The sequence below is a fragment of the Macaca thibetana genome, chromosome 17, assembly GCF_024542745.1.
Source record: "Macaca thibetana thibetana isolate TM-01 chromosome 17, ASM2454274v1, whole genome shotgun sequence".
Classification (NCBI taxonomy): domain Eukaryota; kingdom Metazoa; phylum Chordata; class Mammalia; order Primates; family Cercopithecidae; genus Macaca; species Macaca thibetana.
Genome location: NC_065594.1, coordinates 56,916,217 through 56,924,957, shown reverse-complemented (window position 1 = coordinate 56,924,957; position 8,741 = coordinate 56,916,217). Strand labels below are relative to the sequence as shown.

General features: G+C 43.1%; 1 pseudogene; it reads left to right on the top strand.

The window, feature by feature from the left end:
* The first annotated feature begins 1,412 nt into the window (after positions 1-1,412).
* LOC126940513 (60S ribosomal protein L7-like) lies at positions 1,413-2,198 on the top strand (annotated as a pseudogene).
* Positions 2,199-8,741: the final 6,543 nt, after the last annotated feature.

The following is an 8,741-nucleotide window of genomic DNA, read 5'->3' as shown; positions in this document are numbered from 1 at the left end:
TGGACTGAGCTCCTGCATTAGGTCGCAACAGATTGAACCAAAATGGGGTCACTTGTGCTAAGTGCCATGTAATCAAGCTGAAACGTAAACAAGAAAATTCCCAAATAGACTGGCTTTTCCCAAAAACAAGAGATTTACAGCAAGCAATCAGAAAAGGCCCAGTCAGCCTGAGTCAGCATGATAAGGAAGTCCTCTCTGCTTTAACCCTTTATAAGGAAAGTAACCTGAAGTAACCTGATGTTAACCAATTCACTTTTTGTATTTCGGTTTCCCTATTTCTGTTCAAGTTACCTTAGGAGAACCAACTGGTCTGCCAGGCTTATTGAAGCTCCCTCTGTTTTGAATAGCAACTGCCTGTTTTATGAGTCACTAATAAAAGCCAATTTGACATTTTAATCAATTTTTTTTTCTTTTTTTGAGACAGAGTCTTGCTCTGTAGGCCAGGCTGGAGTGCAGTGGTGCAATCTCAGCTCACTGCAACCTCTGTCTCCCGGGTCCAAGTGATTCTCCTGCCTCAGCTTCCGGAGTAGCTGGGATTACAGGCATGTGCCACCAGGCCCACATAATTTTTGTAGTTTTAGTAGAGATGGGGTTTCGCCACGTTAGCCAGGCTGGTCTGAAACGCCTGGCCTCAGGTGATCTGCCTGTCTCTGCCTCCCAAAGGGCTGGGATTACAGGTGTGAGCCACGGGGCCAAGTCAAATTTTGTTTTTGTTTTTTTATTCAACATATATCAAGGAAACTAACGTGGTGCAAACAGTGAACAGAAATACACTAGTATCAAGGTTTTGACACAGATGACATATACTATTTTTAATCTTTCCAACAACCCTATGCAAAAGGTGCCACTTCCTACCTTCAGACTGAGGAAATGTTGGTACAGATATTTTGAGTAACTTCTCGGGATCACATAAGGCAGTGAGGGTGGAGTGAGATTTGATCTTGAGCACTCAGGCCCTCACTAAGTTATCCTGCTTTTCAAATTCACACCTTGTCCTCCTTTTCCTCCTCATCCGCAGTGATGATGATGGATGCATGTGTGTTTCCCACAAGCAGTTGCTCTTTGCCCTGTCTGGTGTCGACACCATGTTTACGTCCTCTTTCTAAATCTGGGCGTCACTGACAGTAAATACCCTACTGGGTCAAGGGCTAGAATCACCCTCGGGGATTTACAGTCCTCCACCTGTCACTTATGAGCAGCAATCTACCTCCAGGTTAAGAAAGGTAGGTTTCTTCCTGAAAGCAGTTGCAGGGTTTATTCAGCACCCAGGATGTAAAGGCTTAGTGAATTTGTATTGGAGGAATGTGGGACTAATAATTTAAAGATCCAGTAGGGAAAGTAGTGTTTGCTGGAGATTGCAGATTTCATCTTTTTAATAATAAAAGAATAGTTCCTCGTTTCCCGCTGGAACCATGGAGAGTGTCAAAGAGAAGAAGAAGCAGAAGGTTCCTGCTGTACCAGAAACCCTCAAGAAAAAGCAAAGGAATTTCGCAGCGCTGAAGATCAGATGCCTGAGAAAGAAGTTTGCCCAAAAGATGCTTCGAAAGGCAAGGAGGACGCTTATCTATGAAAAAGCAAAGCACTACCACAAGGAATATAGGCAGATATACAGAACTGAAATTTGAACGGCAAGGATGGCAAGAAAAGCTGGCAACTTCTATGTACCTGCAGAACCCAAATTGGCGTTTGTCATCAGGATCAGAGGTATCAGTGGTGTGAGTCCAAAGGTCCAAAAACTGTTGCAGCTTCTTCGCCTTCGTCAAATCTTCAGTGGAACCTTTGTGAAGCTTAACAAGGCTTCGATTAACATACTGAGGATTGTAGAACCATATATTGCAGGGGGTACCCTAATCTGAAGTCAGTAAATAAACTAATCTACAAGCGTGGTTATGGCAAAATCAGTAAGAAGCGAACTGCTTTGACAGATAACGCTTTGATTGCTCCATCTCTTGGTAAATATGGCATCATCTGCATGGAAGATCTGATTCATGAGATCTATACTGTTAGAAAATGCTTCAAAGAAGCAAATAACTTCCTGTGGTCCTTCAGATTATCTTCTCCATGAGGCAGAATAAAGAAAAAGACCACCCATTTTGTAGAAGGTGGAGGTGCTGGCAACAGGGAGGACCAGATCAACAGGCTTATTAGAAGAATGAACTAAGGTGTCTACCATGATTATTTTTCTAAGTTGGTCAGTTAATAAACAGTACCTGCTCTCAAAAAAACACAGAATAACTTTTCTTCAACTATCTGGTCAATGAATGATGTTGTACAGAAGAAACCCAGGGAGCATCCTACCTGAAATTTTATTAACAGGTAACTTTTATTTAAAAATTATCAAATAAAATGCAAATTATCTGCATTTTTCCTATTTATTTCCTGTGATCAGATAAGAAAACTAGGCAACACATACGGCGTTTTGGACTTTCTAAGAACTTGCTAAGTTTGTGAGACAAAATGTCATGAGGAGCAGCGGCATCCTAGCCAAGGCCGCCTGCTTCCACTGCCCTTAGTTACAGCCCACAGTTGTATCCTGATCTCAGACTCTCCATGTTAAGTGTCCTAAGAATTTTTTTTGCCCTCCAGCTCCGATGAAGATGCAATGGGGTCTTTTCTTTAGTCTTCCCTGTCAAAAACATCACTTCAACTTCCAGCTTTGGAACTGAGCAGTTAAAAAAATTATTGCACACAATTAAATATTTTAAAACAATTAAAATATTGCATATCAAAATCGACATTCTCTGTTGAAATAAGTTGAATGGAAGTTACTTTTTAGTAGTCCAGCAAAGGATAGAATCCATTTTTTCCCCCTTGCTCTTTCGTTTAAAGATAATTTTCAAATAAAAGTTATCTATTAATAAAAATCTAGCTTATGGCTTCCTGGCGCCCTCTCTCTTCCCTCCCAACGAAAAGGACAGAATCTCTGCAGCTTCCAAAGGACCCGCGAGGCGCAGGTTCAGCGGACAGATCTCTCTCCCACCTGGGACCCCATAGCCAACACGCCAGCACTCCAGTGGGGCTATGCGCCAGAGCGGGATCCGCCGCAAGGGGGCGCGCGGGCGCAGCCGAAGGTGGGAGCTGGCGGCTCTACACGCAGCTTCGGAAGTGCTGTGATAATATGGGGCTGCGCGGCTAGGTCCCGGCTGCGCGGGGCTGGGTCCGGGCTGCACGGGCCTGGGGGCGCCACGGGGGCGCTTTCTCTTTCCTCTGAAGCCTGCGGAGTGGCGGGGGCAACCCATCCCTAAGCTGTTTTCCCTCTCTCAGTCTTCTAATATTTATGTTATGTTATGTTATGTTATGCCATGCCATGCCATGCCATGCCATGTCATGTTATGCTATGTTATCTTTAAGGTCCAGGATACATGTGCAGAACGTGCAGGTTTGTTATATATGTATACATGTGCCCTGGTGGTTTGCTGCACCCATCAACCCATCATCTGGGTTTTAAGCCCCACATGCGTTAGGTATTTGTCCTAAAGCTCTTCCTCCCCAGGGGCTTCTAATTTATTTATTTTTTTTAAACGGAGTCTCGCTCTTGTCGTCCAGGCTGGAGTGCATTGGAACGATCTGGGCTCACTGCAACCTCCGCCTCCCTGGTTCAAGAGAGTCTTCTGCCTCAGCCTCCCGAGTAGCTGGGATTACAGGCGCCCGCCACCACGCCCGGCTAATTTTTTTTTTTTTTTTGAACAGGAGTTCACCAATTTGGACAGGCTTGTCTCGAACTCCTGACCTCAAGTGATCTACCCGCCTCGGCCTCCCAAAGGGTTGGGCGGGCCTGAGTCACCGGCCCGGCCTGGGGCTTCTCATTTTTTAAACCATATCCAACACGCCTCCCTCCGCACAATCCTCTGGATCTCCAGCGACCCAGCTGGGCTTCAGACAAAAAACAGGCAGCAGGGATGTTCGCAGTCCAGACCAGCCCGCCCCTCACCGGCTGCCCCTTTGCCAACAGTGTTTTGTTTTTTGGAGGGGAGGGGTAGGGAGTAAAACATATGTAACATGAACTTTACCATTTTAACCATTTTTAAGTAATGTGTGAGCGACTGGCATTAAGTGCATTCACAGTGCTGTGGAGCCATCTCCACTGTCCATCCCCAGAACATATTCATCATCCCAAACTGCAACTGCAAGCGTGAAACACTCACTCCTCATTCTCCTTTCTCCCAGCTCCAGGCAGCCTCTATTACATTCTACTTTCTATCTCTAAGACTTTGTCTACTCTAGGTGTTTACAAGTGGAATCATATACTCTTTGTCATTTTGTTACTGGCTTATTTCACTTGACCTGTGTCCTTAGGGTTCATCTGTGTGGTAGCGTGTGTCAAAATTTCCTTCCTTTTTAAGGCGGAATAATATTCCCTTGTATGTATAACACCACATTTTGTGTACCATTCATCTGTTGATGGACATTTGGGTTGTTGCCTGTCGTGAATAATGCTGCTATGAACATGGGTGTACAAATACCTGTTTGAGTCCCTGTTTTTAATTCTTTTGTGTATATACCTAGAAGTGGAATCATGGTAGTACTCAACTTCATGAGGAACCACCACAGCCGCTGCACCCTTCTTTTTAATAAGTTAAAATATACAGTTCATTAATTTATTTGTCTACAGGACTTGAAGTTTGAAGCTGGAGGGCATCTCTGTTCAATTTCCTGGCTGAGTTTCCCTGGGAGGAAAAATGACTTCTTTAAGGTCATCACTAGGTAGTGACAAAGTCAGTCCTAGAAGTCAATTCTCTTTTCTCTAAAACTTAGGAAAGGAGATATCTAGCACCTGTTTCACTTGAGGGGTATTAAGATTAATGTGGGTGTTATTCATTCATCCTTTCCATGAGTAGTTATTGATTTCCTAATAGGTGAAGGGCGATGTCTTACACGCTGGGGTTTGTGAGTATTTAATGAACTCAGGTCTCTGTACTTGAGGTGAAGACCAGGAGAGGTACATGGACTTACTGTGTCTAGATTACAACCCAGTAAATGCCTCAGTGCTTTCTTATCAGTTCCAAGGGACATGCACATGTCGAAAACATGTTTCACTCCTTGAGCATGTTGATCTGATTATTCTGTTAAACAACTGAAGGCCAATTTGTTTGGAGAGTTCTTTAAAATCAAATCCATGGTTCTTAGCAATTTTTTTTTTTTTGAGCATGTTGATATGATTATTCCGTGAAACAACTGAAGGCCAACTTGTTTGGAGAATTGTTTAAAATCAAATCCATGTTTTTACCTTTTTTTTTTTTTTTTTTTTTTTTTTTTTTTAACAAACGGGGTCTTGCTCTGTCACTCAAACTGGAGTGCAGTAGCACGATCAAAGCTCATTGTAACTTCAAACTCTTGAGCTCGAGCAATTCTCTCACCTCTGCCTCCTCAGTAGCTAGGACTGCAGCACACACCTCCATTCCTTGCTAATTTTTTAGTTTTAATTTTTGGAGGGAAGGGGGAGGGAGTAAAACATACATAACATGAACTTTACCATTTTAACCATGTTTAAGTAGTGTGCAAGCGACTGGCATTAAGTGTATTCACAATGCTGTGGAGCCATCTCCACTGTCCATCCCCAGAACATATTCATGTTGCCCAGGCTCATCTCAAATTCCTGGCCTCAAGCAGTCCTCCCACCTTGGCCTCCCAAACTGCTGCTATTACAGGTATGAGCCACCATGCCCAGCCTGTATCTGCATCTTTCATGTCCTTCAGAATATTCAAAGTCTTTTCACATATATATATATGTGTGTGTATATATATGTATATATATGTGTGTGTGTGTGTATATATATGTGTATATATGTGTGTGTGTGTGTATATATATGAGATTCCAAGCACATATATGTATGTATATATGGTATGTCAGATAGGAGCTATTATTCAATTTTGTAAAACAGTATATGAAGAATGTTTAGAATCTTAGCATATACTTTAGTGAAATACAAAGTTTAGTAACAAGAGGCTGAGACTCTTGATTTTATGCCTCCTAGCCCTAATGCCACCCTTTCAGAGAGTCAAGGGACATTTGATTCAGACCAGCCTCGTGCACTTCCTGGGAAGCTGACCTGTGAGTTTTCGGTTGGAATAGAAGCCAGTGAAGAAGGTGTGGCTCAAAGGCAACCCCCAATATACAGGTGTCTCCCCTGAGCTTCCTCCTTTGCCTCCAAGTCCTCGTGTTTCTCCAGATCAGCGCCCCTGCAGGATCCCAGGGTTGGGGATAGGGAAACTGGAGTGATGTCCTCCCCTCTCAAGTGTTTCTGAGGATGAACCGGGGGGTGACCCAGAGCTTGGTGGGGCTGGATACATGGAGGTGAATCAAGCGAGAGCTACCAGATGCCCTGCCTCAGGGTCTTGGCATTGAAGCCTCTGGGGTTTTAACTCACAGTCCTGAGTTTTATCTTCCATTTGCTTTGGATTAGTGGTTGCCAGCCCTGACAAACAGAATCGCCTGGGGAGATTTTAAGCTGGAGCAAGGCTCAGGCTGCCTCTTCACTCCCAGAGATTTCCACTGAATTCGCCTCGTTGGTGCCCAAGCTCACCAGGTGATTCTAATGTGCAGCCAGCTTGAGAAGCACTGCTTTGAAGGATCTCAAGGGCTGATTTAATCCTCCAATGTTTTTGAGTCCTATATGTTCTTATCTATAAAATTATGTCCTCTCGTTCCCTTTCATCTATTTAAAGAAAGAAAATATATATATATGTATTTATCTGAAAATCCACCTCTCTGTGATCTATCTGATCTCCCTTCCTTTTGGAAGCTAATTTATAGCTCTTTTTTTCCCCCTCTAGAAGGCCCCTGCACTTTCTTCTTTGTGGTTGAGCTATAATATTTGTAGCTGATGTTGGCCCTGAAGGCATACAGAATCACTTTGTGGCTTTCGGTCTTGGCTTTCTGGTTTAGATTCTGAGATAGAGTTGCTTGATTGTTTTCATAGAGGCAATGACATCATGTGTTTTCATTTCTATTTTTGAAGGTGAAGGTATTTGCGCCTAATGTTGAGCAGATGCTCATCGTTACTCACTTGAAAGAGAGCCCAACAGAAAGAGGAGCAATGTGCTGGCGGAAAGTGCCAGGAGAGCCCGGAGGGACGTCCGAGACTTGGCAGACCTGAACTTGAGCGAGCTTGATGCTATCATTCTACCTGGTGAGTTAGCTGAAAACTGTGAGGCCAACTGTTCGTTTTAATTAAGGCTCACGACTCTAAAACCTTCTTTCCCAAGAAGTGGTGCAGGCTCAGCTGCCATTTTGAAATCTTCTGTGCCTGGCTCCAGGTCTGTGGTTCTCAAACTGCTGTACGTGAGAATTACCTAGAGCTTTTAAAAACTCCAGTTGCATGGGTCATACCTGAGACCAGCGACATGAGACTCTCTGGGGGTGGAAACCAGTATTAGTGTTTATGCTCCCCAAGTGATTTCCCAGTGCCCTATTGAGGGTGACCAGTGGGTCTAAAAGTTGGCTGCACATTGGAATCACCTGGTAGGCTTCAAAACCATCAATCCCTGTGTCCCACATCCAGAGATGGTGATTTCGTTGGTCTAGGGTATGGCCTGGATTTCAGAATTTTAAAAAGATTCCCAGATGATTCTCATGTGCAGATAAGTTTGGGAACTACTGCTCTATGCCAGTACTTCTTCAACTTCAGTGGATGCGTGACTCACCTGGAGATCTTGTTACAATGCAGATTCTGATTCGGCTTCCAGGCAACAGGTGGGGTGTTGCAGGCAGATCACCCTTTGAGGCCTTCAGACTTTGAAAATCACAGTAGAGGTTTTGCCTGTTTCTGGAGCTTTTCAGGGCAGAAATCAGTTTTAGATTGGTAACACTCCCTTTTCAAATAAAAGATTTAAAATTAGACTTTTATTTGACTTATGCTCAGTAACACCATAAATCAATCTTTTATTGAAATAAATTGAAATAAAAGATTGATTTACTAGGCTGGGCATGGTGGCTCACACCTGTAATCCCAGCACTTTGGGAGGCTGAGGTGAGCAGATCACTTGAGGTCAGGAGTCTGAGGTCAACCTGGCCAGCATGGTGGAACCCCATCTCTACTAAAAATACAAAAAATTATCTGGGTGTGGTGGCATGTGCTTGTGATCCCAGCTACTCAGGAGGCTGAGGCAGGAGAATCTCTTGAGCCCGGGAGGCAGAGGTTGCAATGAGCCAAGATTGTGCAACTGCACTCCAGCCTGGGCAACAGATTGAGACTCCGCCTCACCAAAAAAAAAAAAAAAAAAAAAAAAAAAAAAAAAAAAAAAAGATTTATTTACTTAAATAAAAGATTCATGTATGAGTACAATTTTCTCAGATATTTTTCTTTGACTTCTTTTTGTTTAATTCCCATCATAAGGAATAGTATGCCCTATATATATCTTTTTCAAAGACTAAACGAAGTTTGTTTTATTGTCAGATTATATCAGTTCATTCACAATGTTTCTAAAGTTTTTGGAGACACTTTGGAGATGTCCCACTGTGAGAACTGGGGACCATTGTGTTGAATCAGGAGTGTGTGTTGCTTGTTGCTATCTATACATATCTACCAAATAGGTCGCTAACTGCTATTTTACATATATAGTGTTCCGGACATTTATTGCTTACATTTCATGGCTTAATCAATAATTTATTATCTTTCTTGGTTCTGTGGGTTGAGTAACGTAGAGGTCAAAGGAAAGCTTCCTCTTTGCCCTCTGAAGATTCTCGGAAAAATCAGCCCACGTAAGGCAGATTAATTGGAGAAAAGGCATACAAATTTAAT